This window comes from Musa acuminata, chromosome BXJ1-5 (assembly GCF_036884655.1).
Source record: "Musa acuminata AAA Group cultivar baxijiao chromosome BXJ1-5, Cavendish_Baxijiao_AAA, whole genome shotgun sequence".
Lineage (NCBI taxonomy): Eukaryota > Viridiplantae > Streptophyta > Magnoliopsida > Zingiberales > Musaceae > Musa > Musa acuminata.
This window is the reverse complement of record NC_088331.1, coordinates 36,910,145-36,928,596: the sequence shown is the minus strand read 5'-3', so window position 1 is coordinate 36,928,596 and position 18,452 is coordinate 36,910,145. Positions and strand designations below refer to the sequence as shown.

The window sequence follows — 18,452 nt, the reverse complement described above, 5'->3', positions numbered from 1 at the left end:
ATTTAAGGTTGAGGGTTGAGAGTTGAGAGTGTAGGGTTTATGGGTTAGTGTTGAGGGTTTAGGTTTTTAGGTTGTAGGTTGAGGGTTTAGAGTTGAGTGTTCGGTATTTCGGGTTTAGGTTTTAGAGTTGAGGGTTTAATGTTTAGGGTTTAGTATTATTGTTTGAGGGTTTAGGGTTTAGATTTTATGGTTTAGGGTTTAGCGTTGAGAATTTAGAGTTTAGAGTTTAATATTTAGGGTTTTAGATAGGGAGGTAGACCTCTGATGATGTGAAGTCAGTCGGAGGAGAAGGCCATAGTTACGATGGATGCTACCATCAAGAGAGTTCTATTTGGCTTTGGCATATCTGTTTGGCTCTAGTGACAGTCAAAGATGACAAGGGCGACTGAGGGCAATGGACGAAGGGTGAAATCATTGGACATGGGGCTTCCATCTTTAACCTACCTAGTGTCCAATGGGCTCCCTTCCACCACAGTTGCATTGGACCATTCTACCCAGTGTCTAAACTGCATTGGTCTTCGCTACATTGTTTTGGTTCAAAAATGAAGTTATTGAAGATTACATTGTGGAACAATCTCTTTCAAACTCATTGTAATCTAAAGACCCTAAAATAGAACTCCAAGAATTCAACCATGAAGGGTTAGTGCCAACATAAGCAGCTTCACTTGTACCATCATTCTCAAGGATGGCTTTGTTTCTCATGTGCCCTCAAGAGAAACACAGCAATATACTAGCATTCCAAGAGAGAGCGTGGGAGGAATGTACGAAGACTCCAACTGCCTAATCGATCTCTCAAGGTTCTCTGACTTCTCTCAGGGAAAATAACTTTGCTCTTCAAAATCGAGAAATCAATAAGGGTGAAATCAATTTAGACATTTTTCTTAAGGAGAACAGAAAGTATGATATCGTTCATGTAATGATTAGTAGATTCAAAAGAGGAAGTATTATGTGGATACCATTTGAGGAAGAGTATAAGAGACAGTTTACACCGATTGGCTTGGAGTGTAGAACAGAGACACAGTTTTGCCGCAGCAAACAATGAACACCTGTAGTGTACAAGAGGAGTGAATTGTATAGGAAAATTAACAAGGCTCAACCCAACTTTGATTTGATTTGAATCGTATCAACTCATATATTGACATGACGAGGATGGGTACGAGGGAAGAAAGAAAGTGCTTTTGCCCTTTCCTGCTCCATCATCATGCGAATAATAGAAAATACCTCCATTTACATTTATTCCTCGTGCTTGTACCTGTGAATATAATTGATACCTCTACTTGGAAACTTCTTCTTTTTTTGACCTTATCTAAATCATCAGTGCATATATAGCCTTGCCATGATGTGTACATGACCTTCGCTTCCTCCAACAGCATGAACAACCACAGGAATGATGGATAAAACTCGAATCACCAAAGGAAAGCATAGGGGAGCAGTCGCAGTTACATTGCCTTCTCTATTACAACAACTCAGAGTGGTAGAGATGCATTCATTTTGATCTTCGGGTGTAACTATTTGGCAGTGGCTCATCATCAACACTACATCTTCAATCACACGACACTTCTCAGAAAGATCACTTCTCTATGAGGGTTTAGTCTTCAGTGCATTAAGAACCAATGTACCAGTAGTTTCAGTCCATTCGATAGTCAATCCTTCAACTTCACCAAAATATATCCTCCTCTCGATCTATGAGAAAAGAAGAATCCATGAGATTAATATAACAGTAAAAGTGCAAATTTATATCAAGATGAGGTGCTAAGATCTTACAGCAAATTTGTTTATGTAGAATGTCATGAAAGTTGATCCTACTCTTAGAACCCTAGCATCGGAAAACATCACCTGAAAATAATAATGACAATATAAAGATCAACTTCTCATGCTCAACCCAAAATGCCAATGAAAACAATTGATCACTATTTCTTATCTATGGCAACAAATTAATCGTAATATGCAAGAAGTTATATATCTTTTTTATAATCATAATATATTTACGATGATACTACTATTTAATTTTATAATATAGAAAATTTCTTTTTCCAAGAGATATTGGTCGATATATTTTTTTTTCAGATTTTTTATATCTACTATACATTTCTCATTTTTGAAAGTCAGATATCTTATGGAATATTTAGGTATAAGAGTATCATAACATATGATATCCTTATGATTTATTTTATTTCTCAATTTATAAGAGTATCAAAACATATGATATCCTTATAATATTTAGGTATAAGAGTAAAAATAAATAAATATTAGGATCAAAATTCATCTTCATCACTTATTCTTTAGAAAAATAAAATACCGTAAGTGAAAAAAATAAATAAAATTACCTCCTTGTTCTTCAGCAAAGCCCAAAGATAAATATTTTCTGCAGATTGTTCAGCATGTTTGCTAGCTCTTTTTCTTTCATTACAATATGCAGCAACTTCAGATACCATTTCAGATGCAGGAACTCCATATCTCACAGCTACAGACAACAATGCTTCTCTACCTTCATCAGATTCTACAGCCTCCTTATCAAAATAAAGACCAGTAAAACATCTATTGCCAATCCCATCACTTGCATCGGATGCAACACTACTCTGCCTTTTCTCCACATAAACCTCTTCAGCTTCAACCACTGCAGCCAATGTTATGTACAATAATGTCAGCATACCTTCTCAATGGAGAAGTGAAATGTGTGTAGAGTGGGATTGACAGTCCATAATGAGCCCACTCATCATCTCTGCCTCTCAAATCTCTTGTGCAAAAATAGACTGCTAATTGCATTGTCCTTGCAGCACGTGCAACACAGGATCATTCTTCAGTTTCTCTCTCATCTTGGGTAGTGCGAGCTGAAGTTTGCTGGATGACGAAGCATCCAACTCGAGTCCACGTTTCCTACAAAATTCTTGGAACTCTTTGAGCTTCATCGACATTGGCTCAGCATGCCTGCGAAGTAGAGCACAGCTTGGGAAAGACTTGGATATGACCTCTGCAACTGATCCATTTGCCAGCAGCATCAACTCCTCAACAAGACAACTTGACTCCTTCCTCACACCAAGGAAGCTGTCATTTGGATTCCCACTCTCATCCAACAGGAAGACAAGCTTAGGAGTCTCAATCCAAAATGCTCCATTTCTTAATCTGATCTCCCTAATCTTCTTGGTGATCCCATGCAGGCTAATAAGAGAATCAACAACATCCTTTAACTCAAATTGCCCATGCAATTTAGGTACCGTTTTCTATGAAACATCAACCTCAAATCCTCCATCATGTCCTGCACATCATCGTATGATAGCTTGCAGCATGAATGGATCACAGATCGGCCGATCGATCACACGGTGATGTTTCCGGTGTCATCAATGTCCCAAGTGATGGTGAAGGCAAGCATATCCTCACCTGATACAAGCGAACACGCTTCCTCAGAAAGCTCTGGAGGCAACATTGGCAGTTTGTGCTGCGGTATGTACAAACTGGTGGATCGAATTCGGGCTTCTCTATCTAATGTTGTGTCTGGAAGAACAAACCTTGAAACATTAGCGATGTGGACACCGATTCGGAATACTCTTTCGGATACCTTTTCGATAGATAATGCATCATCGAGGTCGGTAGCAGATGCAGGATCGATTGTGAAGGTGCAAGTGTTTCTAAGGTCTTTTTTGGTCTCATATTCCTCCGTAGGGATCTTCCATGGTGCTTCTGGAAGACAAGCCAAAGACTCCGGAGAGAAGTCTGCAGCTCTGATTGCGTGCTCAAACAATACAACACTTATGTGTGGCTCAATTTCCTCTACTCGCCCCAACATGCGAATAACCTGTGCTTTGGGGCAGACACTTCCTTCCTTCGACTCCTCTATTCGAGTAGCTACCAATTCCCTTTCGATTGATACATCGCCATTGATGAGCCTTTCCTTTTCACAACCTGGAAGACTTTCCACAGTGATTACCATCATTGGCAATTTGGCATATGTAGGCATCAGCTGTACGTAATCCAACTCTCTTCCATTTTCTTCTCCTTTAGGAAGTCATGGATTCAAAGCAAGAAGACCAATCACTGCTCCACGACGAGGAGAGCTTCTTATGATAGACAAGACTCTACCAGTAGGACGCTCCGATGGATTGCAACTCATCATAGCACGTATCCTTTCTACTGCTTCTCCTTGCTCGGATTCCACGTTCTTAGTTGAATCTGTTGATGCCTCGGAGGTCAGCGCATCATTCGATCCTCTCAACTTGGTCCCGTACACAACTGGATCCGACGTTACAGCAACGGACTGCATCACCATCTATCTACACACAATCATGTCAAGGAATCATCAAGAATTTTAATTAAAAAATAATATTTCCTATATTAATACCTTTAAATAAGGTATAGTTTTATTTTTTTAATTAATACGAAATCAAAGATAGAAATTAAAATCTTAGACATTTTTTCAAGTCTTCCTCTTCTCCTATTTAGATAGATGGTTGGAATTATCCTCTTCTCATCTATCTTAAGTGATCAAAGAGTTTTTTTTATCATGGGGAAAGATTTATGGAGATGTTCTAAATAGGATCTCCATCTAAATCAAAGAAAGAGTCATATCGTGGGGGGAAATTTATAGAGGTCTTCTATTCTCATGAGGTTATTTAATTACTCTATCTTTTAAATGATAATATGTTCTGTTATTTTGATTAATGATTTGTATGCGATTGATTATATTCGAATCTTCATTCACCTTCATTCATGAAAGAAAACATGATATGGACAAATGGCATAGATAATTGTAGAAATTTTCTTTCTAACAGATGAAAAATAAAATTTTGAATTATAATATGATTTGTTTTTATGCTTAATATTGTGTCATTAAATTATTAGATATCATTATTTCCAGTTTTATCTATTTTAATTCAATTATTTAGATGAAATTGGGTAGTGTTGGAACTAACCCAACTCGGATTAGGAGTGTGAGCCTGATTCCTATTGTGTTTGACAACGAAGTTATCCCGGTGGCTAAAACCCAATGAGAGTTTAATGATTCGTTCGGTATATCTTTGCGGATCAAATTTGATAATTATCTTTAGAAAATAAATAAGGATATTTTCATTAGAAATAAAAATTAATTAATTAATTAAGAAGCTTACGACTATAGCTTTCGTCGCTTGCACAACTACGTCTCGCTTGATTGGAATTAGTTCCCATTGATATGGGGAGTCTCATCAACTTGATAGTGTTAGCTCAAAGTTCATCTCAGGTATTCGATCAACCCCATAGGTATAATGCAAAACCAAATTAGTTTATATCTTATTTGAATATATTTGCTTAGTTAAAGAGTTATTTCTCAAAGATCACAAGTTGCCACATGACAACATGTGAAATAATTCTAATGTAGTTTGTAGATTACAAAGAAAGAAAAGAATAAGAAATTAAATTATGATTGTAAATGAAGATTACAAATATGAAGATATTTCAAATCGTTATTTGTACATAAATGGAAGCCTAGAAGATTATTTTCAAGATAAATTTAAAATGTTATCTTCTTCGAATAAGGAAAGAACAAATAATTTATTTAGTTTGATTTAATTATACTTTTTTAGCTCTAATTTTTTTCTCTTTTGTGATACTTAGGCTTATAAAAAGGGTCTAATACTTTGTAATAGAGATCATAAAAAATGGATTAATAAATTATGCTCTTTTCCTATATGATATGTGGGTGATGTGATGCCATATTTTTTAAAATAATATTATTCTCTCATCAACATGCAAGATGTATATTGATGCCTATATTTTGTGAATCTAGTAGTTATATGTTATTTTGTTATTATCTCTTTGTTTTTTTTCTCTCTCTAGTTCTCTTTCTGGAGACCACCTCCTTTAACAATATATAATCGATAACAAATTATCAATAGTGGTTCATCTCTTAAATATGAGGAATCTCATATTGCTTGCAAGCGAGCGATAAAATGGACTAATTAGAATAGCAGATCGATAATATAAGTAGATCATTTAAGAATCATAAATTAAAATTAAATAACATCTTTTCATAGGCGAAAGGTATTAATAAAATATCTAAATAAAAAATAAATCTTAAATACTTCTATGATCTAAAGTATTTGTTAATAAATAATATAGTATCAACCTTGCCTTTAGAAAAATTATTATGAATTAGAAATGAGCTAAGTCTCTCATACCAAGCCCTAGAGGCTTGTTTCAATCCATATAAAGCTTTAGTCAATTCAAACATATGATTATGAAAGTTATCATTCTCAAATCCGAGAGGTTGTTCAACATAAACTTCTTCAGAGATAAAGTCATTAAGAAAAGTACTTTTAACATCCATTTGAAATAACTTAAAATTATTACTACTAGCATAGGTAAGAAGCATCCTTATGGCTTCTAATTGTGCCAGTAGAGTGAAAGTTTATTCATAATCGATACATTCTTCTTTGTTGAAACCTTTGACCACCAATCTAGTCTTGTTTCGAACCACGATACCAAATTTATCTTACTTGTTTCTAAAGACCCATTTAGTACTAATAACTAAATGGTCATTTGGTCTAGGAACAAGCTTCCATACTTCATTTCTCTTAAATTGATTCAATTCTTTTTGTATTGCGATGACCTATGAATTGTCTTTCATGGTTTTATCAATGCATTTAGGTTCAATTTGGGAGAGAAAAGCAGCGCTGACACAAAAATTCTTAAGAGAAGAACGAGTTTGAACCCCTTTCGATGTGTCTCCTATAATTAGCTTCTTAGGATGAGCATCTACATACTTCTATTCCTTCGACAAAGAAGGTTCGGAAGAAGATACATCCATGTTGTTAGATGGAGAAAGGGATTCATTTAAATTCAAGATATCAAATTTAAGATCATCGTCAAAATCATTTTTCTTAACTTTGAAAATTTCATTAAAAACATCATGAATAGATTCTTTTATAACTAAAGTTCTTTTATTGAATATTCAAAAAGCCTTTGAAATAAAAGAATAACTAAGAAAAGTTTCCTCATTGGATTTTACATCAAACTTTCCTAAGGTATCTTTTTCATTCAAAACAAAATATTTACACCCAAAAACTTTAAAGTATGAAACGTTGGGCTTTTTGTTGTTCCACAACTCATAAGGAGTTTTAGAAAGTAATGGTCTTACTAGAACTCTATTTATAACATATCATATCGTATTTATGGCTTTGGCCCAAAAATATTTGGGTAGGCTATGTTCGTTTAACATGGTTCTAGCCATTTCTTGTAAGTTTCTAGTCTTTCTTTCTACTACTCTATTTTGTTGAGGATTTCTTGGAGTAGAAAAGTTATGGTTGTATCCATTAGATTCACAAAATTCTTGGAAATCACGGTTTTGAAATTCACTACCGTAATCACTTCGAATTGACGAAATCATAAAATCCTTTTCATTTTGAATAAGTTTACAAAACTTGGAGAAATACCTAAAGTATTCACTTTTGTGTGTCAAAAAATAAGTCCATGTGTATCTACTATAATCATCCATGATGATAAATGCGTATTTGCTACCTCTTAGGCTTGATGTAGAAATTGGTCCGAATAAGTCCATATGGATCAATTGCAAAGGTCTAGAGATATTTATTTGGTTCTTAGGTTTGAAGCTACATTTTGTTTGTTTTCCTAGTTGACATGCATCACACGTATTATCTTTGATGAACTTGATATGGGAAATGTTGAATCTCGGATTTTGATGATGAAGTCAATTGTCATTTGTTGTCTAATCTATGTGTTGAGATAAGTGTGCAGGATTAACTACGATGAAAGTAAGACATGCAGCAGGAGTTGCACCAGAGTCATGACAATGATCACGTTGGGAGTTCGAGAGCTCGACGGAAGTTCGGACAGTCGTCGGAGGTTCTGCGGGAACAAATCCGAGAAGTCCAGAAGCTTACCAAAGAAGCTCGTCGGAACTTGCCAAGTGGATCGTCGCAAGTCCAGGAGTTTGCCGGAAGTCCGCAGGAGCATCACCGAGGGTTCATCGGATGATCGACGGAAGTTCGTCGGAAACTCGCCGGAAGAAGCAACTGACGCACCGGAGCAAGCTGCAGAAATTATCTTAGGATTTATCGTAGTTAGCACTAATGATTAAGTTGAAAATGGGAGGTGATCCCATTAGCTTAATCTTGGGGCAATTGGGCCCTTGAAAAACCCAAATTGGGTCGAATGGATCAACCCATTCGGACCCTGGTTGTTGTGGGAGGTGCAACCGCCCAAGCCAGGAGGTAGCACCGCCTAGGCTAAGTCTCCCAGGGAGACTGGGCGGTGCAACCGCCTCAGCCAGAAGGTGCAACCGCCTGGGCTCAGTCTCCGAGCGAGACTGGGCAGTGCAACCTCTCCTGACAAGAGGTGGCACCGCCTGAGCTCAAGTTTCGAGCTCTGCTAGGCGGTGCAACTGCCCCAGTCAGGAGGTGCAACCGCCTAAGCTCGGTCTTCGAGCTCTGGCAGAGAGGTGCAACCGCCCCTGACAGAGGTGGCACCGCCCAGAGGCTCAGTCTTCGAGCTCTGCCAGGCGGTGCAACCGCCCCAGTCAGGAGGTGCAACCGCCTGATCCCGGAATTCCGGGAATTGACAGTTTTGAGCTCCAAATTTGAACTGAGTTGGGGCCTATAAATACCCCACCCATTCAGCACTGAAAGGTAGAAACTTACACTCGAAATCTTGATATCTTTCTGTGATTCTTAGAGCTCAAAACTGTTGTAAAGACCAAAAGTTCTCCTCCTTCTATTCTTCAAAGTTTGAGTTGTAAAGAGAGGAGAGAAAACTTCTATAAGGGTTGTCTCCTAAGCCTGTCAAAAGGAGTGAATCTGTAAAAGGGTGGTTGGCCTTCGCCTATTGAAGGAAGGCCTCTAGTTGACGTCGGTGACCTCGTCGGTGGAGGAAGCCAAAAGTGGAGTAGGTCAAGATTGACCGAACCACTCTAAATCTCGGTTTGCATTTCCTTTGAGCATTTTACCTTCACTGCAAACTTCTCAATAGCTTACTGCCTTCTGTGATTTTACGAACGAGTTTCTAAGTTCAGAACTTTCCGAATCTGCGTTTAGACGTAAATCGACTTTTTTCATACGATCATCATATTTCAGTTTACATTTACATTTTGATTTCAATCATAAATGTTTACTGCCTTCTACGATCTTACGAATAAGTTTCTAAGTTCAGAACTTTCTAAATCTGCGTTTAGACGTAAATCAGTTTTTATCGTACGAACGTCGCATTTCAGTTTGCGCTTGTATTATGCTTTCCATCATAAACTGCAAACTACCTTCGTAGATCTACTTTAACGTCATCTCGCTTAATCTCAAGTTAAAGTAATCTTAGAATCGGCTTTCACATCGAAATCGTTTTTATCGAACGAACGCAGCTTTCGTTTTAATCGCTGAAAAATTTCCGTTGCACTAATTCACCCCCCTCCTCTTAGTGCTCTTGATCCTAACAATTGGTATCAGAGCCCGGTTAATGCTCAAACGGATTAAAACCCAAGAGAGATGGCTTACGCCGAAAACCAAGAGGGCCATTCTATTACACGTCCACCCATGTTTAATGGGACGGACTATACCTATTGGAAGACCCGAATGAGGATCTTTCTTATTTCTATGGACTTTGAACTTTGGAATCTTGTCGAGAATGGTTTTTCGAAGTCCTCTCTTCCAATGATCGATTGGAATGATTTGGAGAAGAAGGCTTTCGCTCTTAATGCAAAGGCTATGAATGCCTTATTTTGTGCACTTGATAAAAACGAGTTTAATCGTGTTTCGATTTGTGAAACCGCATTTGATATTTGGCACACACTCGAAGTGACTCATGAAGGCACAAGTAGAGTGAAAGAGTCAAAAATCAATCTTTTGTTACACTCTTTCGAACTTTTCCGGATGAAACCGAGTGAGACTATTGGCGACATATTTACCCGTTTCACGGATGTCGTCAACGCTCTAAAAGGACTCGGAAAAAGTTTTTCGGATTTTGAGCTCGTAAATAAGATTCTAAGATCCCTTCCTAAGAGTTGGGATCCTAAAGTCACTGTTATTCAAGAGGCGAAAAATCTAAACAACTTCCCTCTTGAAGAACTAATTGGGTCATTAATGACCTACGAGATGACTTGCAAAGCTCATGAAGAGTAAGAAGACATCCTTCCAAAGAACAGGAAGGATATGGCACTTAGAACTTTGGAAGACCACTTGAAAGAAAACTCAAGTGATGAGGACTGTGACGATGACTTGGCACTTCTAACAAGAAAATTTAAAAAATTCATTAAAAGAAACAAGTTTAAGAATGACACTAAAAATAAACTTGAACCCAATAAGGACCAAGTTATTTGCTATGAGTGCAAAAAGCCGGGATACTACAAGAGTGATTGTCCCCAAGTCAAAAGAGAACAACAAAGAAGAAGGCACTCAAAGCAACATGGGATGATTCGAGCACGTCCGAAGAAGAGGGGTCCAACACCAAGCAAGTTGCTCATTACGCCTTAATGGCCATCGGAGAGGAGGTAACAAATTTATTAGATGCAGATTTATCTTTCGATGAATTATTAAATGCCTTCCATGACTTATTTGATGAATGCAAGATTATCAATAGAAAATATAAATTGCTAAAAAAGGAGCATGATAGTCTTACTTATGATTTTGATAAGTTAAAAACTGAATATCATGATAGTTTAGATCCATGCATCAAATGCCATGATCTAGAAACTCTCCAAAAAGAAAACTTGCTACTTAAAGACACCTTGAAGAAATTCGAGGTTGGTAGCAAGTCATTAAACATGATCCTTGCAAACAAGGGTCACGTTCCAAAAAGGAGTGGAATTGGATTTGTGAGAAGTTCTCACCAAAATCCAACCACCTTCATAAAAGGCCCCATCTTACATGTTCAACACCAAACCAAATGTAACTTTTGTTGCAAACTTGGACACAATACGCACTACTGTCCATTCAAGAAAATTAGTCCAAACAAATTGATTTAGGTTCCTAAAGGAACCATGATAAACTCTATGCAACATGATAAACAATGTAGATCTATCTTTGAGGCGCCCAAAAGCAAATGGGTACCTAAAAATCATCCTTTCTTGTAAAAATTGTTAGGATCGAGAGCACTAAGAGGGGGGGGTGAATTAGTGCAGCGGAAATCTTTCAGCGATTAAAAATGAAAGCTGCGTTTGTTCGATAAAAACTATTTTGATGCAAAAGCCGATTCTAAGATTACTTATGATTAAGTGCAGTTTACGTCCAAACACAGTTTACGTCTAAGCGCAGGTTACGCATTTTGCGTCTAAAAGCAGTTTGCGTCTAAATGCAGTTTGCATCTAAATGCAGATTGCGTCTAAGCGCAGTTTGCATCTACGCGCAGTTTGCGTCTAAGCGCAGATTGCGTCTAAGTGCAGATTGCGTCTAAGTGCAGATTGCGTCTTAACATAGTTTGCGTCTAAGCGCAGTTTACGTCTAAGCTCAGATTCGGAAAGATCTGAACTTAGACACTCGTTCGTAAAAGTGCAGAAGGCAGTTTGTAGTTATAAATGGAATCAAAACGTAAACGTAAACTGCAAAGAAACTCGTTCGTAAAAGCGCAGAAGACAGTTTGTAGTTATAAATAGAATCAAAACGTAAATGTAAACTGCAATGTAAAGATCGTACGAAAACACCGATTTACGTCTGAATGCAAATTCGGAAAGATCAGAACTTAGAAACTTGTTCGTAAAAGCGCAGAGAGCAGTAGCTATGTAGGAGGTTTGCAGTAATGATAAAGTGCTCAAAATAAAAGCAAACCAGAGATTTAGAGTGGTTCGGTCAGTCTTGACCTACTCCACTTTTGGCTTCCTCCACCGACGAGGTCACCGACGTCAACTAGAGGCCTTCCTTCAATAGGCGAAGGCCAACTGCCCATTTACAGTTTCACTCTTTTTGACGGGCTCAAGAGACAACCCTTACAGAACCTTTCTCTCCTCTCTTTACAACTCAAGACTTGAAGAACAGAAAGAGGAGAACTTTTGGACTTTACACAAATTTGAGCTCTAAGAATCACAAAAAAGATCAAGAATTCGGTGTAGGTCTGTCTCTCTTCAGTGCTGAATGGGAGGGGTATTTATAGGCCCAAACCTAGTTCAAATTTGGAGCTCAAAACGATCAAATCCCGGAATTCCGGGATCAGGCGGTTGCACCTCCTGACTGGGGCGGTTGCACCGCCTGGCAGAGCTCGAAGACTGAGCCTCTAGGCGGTGCTACCTCTATCAGGGGCGGTTGCACCTCTCTGCCAGAGCTCGAAGACTGAGCTTGGGCAGTTGCACCTCCTGACTGAGGCGGTTGCACCTCCTGATTGAGGCGGTTGCACCGCTTGGCAGAGCTCGAAGACTGAGCTCAGGTGGTGCCACCTCCTGTCAGGAGAGGTTGCACCGCCCAGTCTCGCTCGTAGACTGAGCCCAAGCGGTTGCACCTCCTAGCTGGGGCGGTTGCACCGCCCAGTCTCACTTGGAGACTGCCTCCTGGGCGGTGCTACCTCCTACCCTGGCCGTGCTACCTCCTAGCACTATTTCAGGTCCGAATGGGTTGATCCATTCGGCCTAATTTGGGTCTTTCAGGGGCCCGATTGCCCCAAGATTAAGTTAATGGGATCACCTCACATTTCTAACTTAATCATTGTGCTAACTACAATTATTTCCCAAGACATTTACTGCAACTTGCTCCGGTACGTCAATCGCTTCTTCCGGTGAGCTTTCGGCGAACTTCCGTCGATCATCCGATGAACCCTCAATGATTCTCCTACGGACTTCTCGCAAACTCCTGGACTTGCAACGATACACTTGGCAAGTTCCGATGAGCTCCTTTGGCAAGCTTCTGGATTTCTCGGATTTGTTCCCGCAGAACCTCCGACGATTGTCCGAACTTCCGTCGAGCTCTCGAACTCCCAACGTGATCATTGTCATGACTCCGGCGCAACTCCTGTTGGATGTCTTACTTTCATCGTAGTCAATCCTGCACACTCAAAACAAAAACTTCGATCGAGATAATTAATCCTAAGCAATTAACCAAGTTGTCCGGCATGTCATTGGTCTCTTGATGCTTCGTCCGATTTTTCGGCGCATCGTCCTTTCCTGTAGCCTATTGCCCAATCGGCCAGTTGACTCCGCAACTCCGATATCCTTGGCACAATACCCGCTCTTCTTGGCCCGATGCCCGAGTCCACGGCCCGAAGCCTTCTATCGATACGTCGACCGATCCACCGGCCCGACGTCCAATCTTCTGACATGTTCCTCCGGCACAACATGATGTTCCTGCTTTAATTGTCTCATCCTGATCGAAGCACCCTGCGTCACTCAAAACACAGATTAAATCATAAACATATATCAAGTAGTTTCATCATCAAAATACGAGATTCAACAATCTCCCCCTTTTTGATGATGACAACTACTTGATGACGGAGTTAAACTTAACTCCCGGAGTTTAAACAAACTCCCCCTATCAATATGCCATATTGATAGAAACTCTTAGATTAAAAAATCTAAGCAACATGTCATCATAAACGGAGTTAACCTTAACTCCCAGAGTTTAAACAAACTCCCCCTATCAATATGCCATATTGATAGAACCTTGAATTCTAACTGAATTCAAGTCATTGCAATATTCATCATGAATACTTGCAACACGTTATAATGAACTTATGCATAAACTTATGCATAACATGTCATGTCATCAAATACTTCTCCCCCTTTGTCATCAAGAAAAAGGAGAAGTACCACAATCAAGTGTTTGTGATGTAAGTTTAACTCATTGCATGAAAAACATAATATCTATTGTTACCATCATGCAAGTTTGAAGCTAGAAAATTTAGCAAATGTTACATCATGCTTAGAACATTCAAGCTATCAAGTTTTAGATATGCAAGTTTTACGGCATACAAGATAGCATATGCAAGCTAGTAATGTTACAACATTTTAGAACTTGCAAGCTAGCAGTTTAGAGATATTCAATAAGGCAACTCTTGCTTCTTGAAATATGCAAGTTGCAAGCTAGCAAATTTTTGCTTCCTTTGCAGTGTTAGATTTTGATATCGTAACGCAACTATTTCAAGTGTTTATCAATTGTAGCATTTCATCATATGGCATGATATCGACATATAAAGCTGTGAAGCAAGATTTTGATATCATTTCATGATGTACACATTTCGAATATTTTAGCAAGTGTAGCATTGCATCACATGGTAAGATATCAGCTCGTACGATGCAAATTTTTGTTTGATATCTTGATACAGGGCATATAGCAATGATAGCAATCATATATTTCTTGGTGATGCAAGTATGGCCTAATCATAGCATCAGTGATAGCAACCATTAGTGATAGCAAACATATCAATTCATATATTTCTCCTCCTTTGTCATCAACAACAAGGAGAACGATATAAGCAAATTTTAAATATAAGTGTGATGCCATAAGTTGGTTCATGTCATTTTCCAATAGTGAGTGATAGGATACCAGTTATGCAAACATCTCGAGGAAAACACGATATGGAGATAGCTTTTATTGCTTCTTCCTTTTTATTTGTTATCTTTTTACATGAAGGAGGAAAGCCATATGTGAAGTTCAAATCGATAAGATATTAAAGCACACTTCATTTTTGCAAGGATTAAGATATGTAAGTGAGTCAAATCCTTGTATGTAAAAATATCTTCCTTTTATAAGAGGGAACCATCAAATATGTTTCTTGAAAAATATTTTTCACATGATAAGTGCATTTGCTAGATGATTCCATATGTCAAAAATCAATGATGTGAATTAAACTAGATATGACATATGCTTGTTAAGTTTGGAAGAGGATAATGTATCAAGAAAATCCAATTGTTAGGATCAAGAAAGTCCGAAAATGAAATTTGACACTTTCATACATTCGGACAGGGTTTTACTAGAGATATTCAATTACAATCATGAAGGTAAAACATGCTTATTATCATGGTAGTATGATAGTAAGTTTACCATATACAAGCTAGCAAAAAATTTCTACATTTTAAGGCCCTCAAGCTTGCAATTTTGAGATGTTCAAGAAAGCAACTTTTGCTTCTTGAAATATAAGTTTTGCTAGATGTGCAAGTTAACTTTTTGCTTCTTGAGATAGGCAAGATAGCATTCCTTGGTGATGTTCAATATAGCTAAGTTCTACATCATGCAAGCTAGTGAATTTTATAACATTTTAGAACATGCATAATCACCAAAGCATCATAAATTTTAATGATGTGAAAAATTACAAATTTTGCATGATTGCAATTGTGTGTCTTGAGATTTGCAAGATAGCACTTCTTAGTGATGTTCAAGATAGCAATTTCTTCTCTTTTGAGAAGTGCAATTTTTGCTTTCTTCTTGAATTATGCAAGCTAGCTATCTCCCCTTTTGTCATTGTCAAAAAGAAGGGAAAAACCCTTTACATCAATTTTTAAATCATGACAAAGGTTAGTATCAATCTCATTTGTGCATCATTATATTTTTAAATTAAAACATACACATTTTCAGAACATATAAACTCATTATTATATGCATGATTCCAAATCATCATTCATATTATTTCAATCATTGTTTCACTCATCACTATAGCTTATCATGCATAATATGTAAAACCATCTAACATGATATAAACATTTATTTATTTAATTTTTTAAGCATTCATGATACACATAATACATTATCATAATAAAAAGCATATGCATCATTCCAAATCATAAATATTTCAAATCATCATGGTATTAATTTGTCACATTGCATCCTACCATGCATGATCGAAGCTTCTCATTTGCATACATCAAAATAAATTCATGAATATCTCATGCATTCATATCATCACTTGAGGAATATTGAAAAAGAAATAATTGGGTGATGAGATAAATATTTCATAAATACAAAGAATTGCATAAAAATCATATCAAGGAATACAAGTCACAATCATTCAAGAGAAAAATCAAGATCATTTTTAATTCATTCAATTTGATAAATCAAGATCATGATTTTGATAAAACTCATTTCAATTTTAAGTCATCAAAATCATTTCTATGGCTCACAAAACATAAATAGATTCATGATTTCATTGATAATATATTTTCCCCCTTTTTAAGTGTTTCATTTTAAGTGATCGATTTCATGTTAGCATGCCTTTTCATTTATGAAAACATGCATCAATTTTTTTTTTTTTAAAGCCACTGTTATTATCATGAAAATCGATAATCACCATAATTTCAAAAATATATACTCATTAATCATAACTTCAAATTGAACATGATTTCATATACTTAAAATCGAGAAATAACAATGGAAATCAACATGATACACATTATTACTTCTCAACCACATATAGCATGATTTCATAATGTATTTTTAATCAAAATCATTTTGTTTATCATAAACAAGCAATTTTCATGATTATTTTCAAAATTACTAGAATGATAAGCATGATTCCTAATTTTTTCTATTTTCATTATAAAATTATTAAACATGCAATTTTTAAGAAAATAAAAAAGAAAAATGCATTATGAAAAGCATTATGTAATTTCAAAGTAAATTAAAGGCATTTTGATTACCTCAGCGTTGAAAGGCATAAAGGCGTAGTTTGCCACCTCGCCTTTGTTGATTTTCTCCTCGTTTTTGGAGGAGCTCGATTCATCCCAATTTTTGTTCTTCTTCTTGCGTTCAAAGCAAGTAGTTCTGTTCTTTTTACTTTTTAATTTTTGTTTCATTTGTAGTTTAAGTTCACCATCACTTGAGCTTATGCTCGAGTGGTCTTCAAATGTTCTATGTCCCAAATCCTTCATGTTCTTTGGAAGGTGGTTCTCAAGTTCTTCACGTGTATTGCACGTTATTTCATATGTGATCAATGAACCAATTAGTTCTTCAAGTGGAAATTGGTTCAAGTTTTTCGATTCTTGAATAGCAGTTACTTTTGAATCCCAAGTTTTAGAAAGTGAGCGCAAAACTTTGTTAACGAGTTCAAAATCCGAAAAGCTTTTACCAAGTGATTTTAAACCATTGACGACATTCGTAAAACGGGTGTACATGTCAACAACGGTTTCGCTTGGTTTCATATGAAAAAGCTCGAAATCATGCAGTAAAATATTAACTTTCGAGTCTTTGACTCTACTAGTTCCCTCGTGCGTGATTTCAAGAGTGCGCCAAATATCGAAAGCCGTTTCGCACAAAGAAACCCGATTGAACTCATTTTTGTCCAAAGCGCAAAATAAGGCATTCATAGCCTTTGCGTTTAAAGAAAAATACTTCTTCTCTAAATCCGACCATTCGTTCATCGGTTTAGAGGGAAGTTGAAAATCGTTTTCAACGATATTCCATAAATCCAGATTTAGAGAAATCAAGAAAACTCTCATTCGAGTTTTCCAATAAGTGTAGTCCAATCCGTTAAAGAACGGTGGACGAAAGACCGAAAAGCCCTCTTGAAGAGCCATTTCTCTTGGGTGTAAATTCGAAATGAGAAATACCCCGCTCTGATACCAATTGTTAGGATCGAGAGCACTAAGAGGGGGGGGTGAATTAGTGCAGCGGAAATCTTTCAGCGATTAAAAATGAAAGCTGCGTTCGTTCGATAAAAACTATTTTGATGCAAAAGCCGATTCTAAGATTACTTATGATTAAGTGCAGTTTATGTCCAAACACAGTTTGCGTCTAAGCGCAGTTTACGCAGTTTGCGTCTAAATGCAGTTTGCGTCTAAATGCAGATTAGGTCTAAGCGCAGTTTGCATCTAAGCGCAGTTTGCGTCTTAGCGCAGATTGCGTCTAAGCGCAGTTTGCGTCTAAACACAGTTTGCGTCTAAGCGCAGTTTAAGTCTAAGCTCAGATTCGGAAAGATCTGAACTTAGACACTCATTCGTAAAAGCGCAGGAGGCAGTTTGCAGTTATAAATGGAATCAAAACGTAAACGTAAACTGCAAAGAAACTTATTCGTAAAAGCGCAGAAGATAGTTTGTAGTTATAAATAAAATCAAAACGTAAATGTAAACTGCAACGTAAAGATCGCACGAAAACACCGATTTACGTCTGAATGCAGATTCAGAAAGATCAGAACTTAGAAACTTGTTCGTAAAAGCGCAGAGAGCAGTAGCTATGTAGGAGGTTTGCAGTAATGATAAAGTGCTCAAAATAAAAGCAAACCAGAGATTTAGAGTGGTTCGGTCAGTCTTGACCTACTCCACTTTTGGCTTCCTCCACCGACGAGGTCACCGACGTCAACTAGAGGCCTTCCTTCAATAGGCGAAGGCCAACTGCCCTTTTACAGTTTCACTCCTTTTGACGGGCTCAGGAGACAACCCTTATAGAACCTTTCTCTCCTCTCTTTACAACTCAAGACTTGAATAACAGAAAGAGGAGAACTTTTGGACTTTACACAAATTTGAGCTCTTAGAATCACAGAAAAGATCAAGAATTCGGTGTAGGTCTGTCTCTCCTCAGTGCTGAATGGGTGGGGTATTTATAGGCCCAAACCCAATTCAAATTTGGAGCTCA

The 18,452-nt window shown here is 37.4% G+C and overlaps 1 pseudogene; it reads right to left on the bottom strand.

The window, feature by feature from the left end:
- Nucleotides 1-1,314: 1,314 nt before the first annotated feature.
- On the bottom strand, nt 1,315-4,264 carry LOC135586288 (DIS3-like exonuclease 2; annotated as a pseudogene).
- Nucleotides 4,265-18,452: the final 14,188 nt, after the last annotated feature.